General features: G+C 51.2%; 1 non-coding gene across 1 annotated transcript in view; it reads right to left on the minus strand.

The window, feature by feature from the left end:
* LOC131934209 (small subunit ribosomal RNA) overlaps window positions 1-338 on the minus strand; it is a 1,847-nt gene extending 1,509 nt beyond the window's left edge. The window contains exon 1 of the ribosomal RNA XR_009385555.1: window positions 1-338. This exon is cut by the window's left edge and continues 1,509 nt beyond it. This is a non-coding gene — a ribosomal RNA (small subunit ribosomal RNA).
* Window positions 339-2,500: the final 2,162 nt, after the last annotated feature.

Here is a 2,500-nt window from a genome sequence, read left to right on the forward strand (position 1 = left end):
TGATAGGGCAGACATTTGAAAGATGCGTCGCCGGCGCGAGGCCATGCGATCAGCACAAAGTTATCCAGAGTCACCAAATGGGACGACGCAACCCCTTGCGAGGCCGCGCCGATTGGTTTTGAACTAATAAAAGCGCTCTTCCCGATAAAGGTCGGAGCTTCGATTGCATGTATTAGCTCTAGAATTGCCACAGTTATCCAAGTAGGATCGTGTCATCTAAGGAACCTCGACTGATTTAATGAGCCATTCGCGGTTTCACCATGGGACAGTGTGAACTTAGACATGCATGGCTTAATCTTTGAGACAAGCATATGACTACTGGCAGGATCAACCAGATAGCTATCGTTTGCGAGACGTTTTTACACAACACATCGCGGGACGGGAGACAACGCTCTAGCGAGAGAACGGATCCCGGCATTCCCGGATTTTTTCACATCGGACCGCTCACATTTCCCCCTTCACCGTAAAACACGGCGTCGCGGGAAATCTCTCGATTTGCATCGAGCCGACTGCGTTTTGCAGACCCGTCGCCCGTTCCGAGGGCTGGGCCAGTGCGAGACTTTTATCGAGCCACCAATACTGCTTGGTTGCGTTTAGCACTGCGCGTCGCCGCTGGCTTCACGCTACGGACACGTACTTTTACCTTCACTGGCGCGACCTGCCGCGCCGAGCCCGCATTATACCGGGAAGCTAGTCCGGGAGACTGAGCCACGCACGGTCAGATCGGGCACATGTCGCTGGCTGCGAGGGAGCGCGGATCCTAGCGTCACATAGAGGCTTCACCGACACCTCACCTCCACAATAGTAGATACAGGACCGTTTTTAACCGCCGTATTTCTGCCCATACCTCTAGTGTTAAACCGAAAAATCGGGGTACATAGTCTCGGGGAGGACCAGGGGTGCCGCCCCATGAGGGGAGCCCGCACGGAGGGCGCCGGGGGTGCCGCGACCCCGGGGGGCGGCGCGGGGGTGTCGGGGCGCATCTACGGGGCTCACTCGCGCCTCGCGCGGGCGCCACACTTCCGGGGGGCGCCCCAGGTGGGGTGCCAACTTTGGCGCCCCCGACTAAGGGGCCGCCCCCACTGCGGTTACACGCTTTACGACCACCCACCCGCGTTCCCCACCCCAGGGGGCATGCGAATCACCCGCCAGGGGCGTTCTGGGACCGAGGGCGCCGCTCCGGCACAAGGGGGAGCCAAAACGCCCCGAGTTCCCCCGCGGCCACCTCGACACCTGGGCGGGCGGCGAGGGGTGTCCTGCGATCGGGGTGGGGAGCTCTACCAGAATCACCCGCCAAACTTCACCGGGGGCGTCTCCCGGCGCCCCTGCGCTCGGGTGACGAACAGCGCCCCGGGCTATCCCGGGCGCCCTATGGCGTCCACCTTCGATCGGAAGGGTGATCTCGACTCGGGCTGAGGCGGGCCACAACAATCCGCGGTCACATCGGAGCCGTCCAGGCTAACGAGGCCCCGGCTCACGGGTAACCCATGGGGCTGGACCGGGAGTCCGCCGTTAAAGAAGAAAGAAATGTAGTGCAAACCAGAACCAGTTTTTTTTATTTATTTTATAACTCGACTAATAATCGTCACAAAATTATAAACTTGGTACCTACGGATAGCCCTGGGCCCAACCTAATACAGGATGTCCATAACTATGCGCTAATTAAATAATTAATGGGTATTAAGGTCGGTCTTAGTAAATTGCTATATAAAGTCTAAGACCAGAACCAGTATTTTAAATTTATTTTATAACTCGGCTCCTAATTGTCACAAAATTTAAAAATTGGTACCTATGGATAGCCCTCGGCCCTACCTAATACACCGTGTCCATAACAATGTGGTAATTAAATATTTACTGGGCGTTAGGGTCGGTCTTAGTAAATTGCTATATAAAGTCTATATAAAATTTTACGAATTTAAAAAAAAAAATTCCTACCGTCAAAAATAGCGACGCCTAGACCACCACACCTGTTCTGACGTTAAATCCTACTTGCACACACGTGTGGGAATAGATTAGATATCATCTAGAGATAGAATTCCTAATTATTTAATTAAAATAGAGACTCTAGATTTAATAGTTGTGTCATAGTTACATTAAGTCGAATTAGCGAAGCGGAGGCGGGAACTAGATTCTAGATCTAACACTATCGATTGCGATGAAAAAAAAATAGCTTTATTTTAAGGCCGACAAGGCAAATACGGTTTAATTAATATTAAAGAAATAAGTCCGAACACCTACCTTAAGCGAATCATCTACACAACACATGACTAGAAATAATACACGTCCACACGAAGAGCGATTGAAACGGTGACTGCAACGGTGAAAACTTGTACGACGGAAACATGGCGCCTAGGTTATGCCTACTTCCGGTCTGATGAAAATTTTTAATTCATTTTAAATTTTGCGCTCTATTTCGTCCGCGCTTGTCCACTTAAACTCTACAGAAAAGATAGTCTATATAAAAATAATTCCTAGAAGACAATTTTATGAGAGATCACCC

The sequence above is a fragment of the Physella acuta genome, unplaced genomic scaffold, assembly GCF_028476545.2.
Source record: "Physella acuta isolate Inbredline_101_S28 unplaced genomic scaffold, ASM2847654v3 ptg002757l, whole genome shotgun sequence".
NCBI lineage: Eukaryota > Metazoa > Mollusca > Gastropoda > Physidae > Physella > Physella acuta.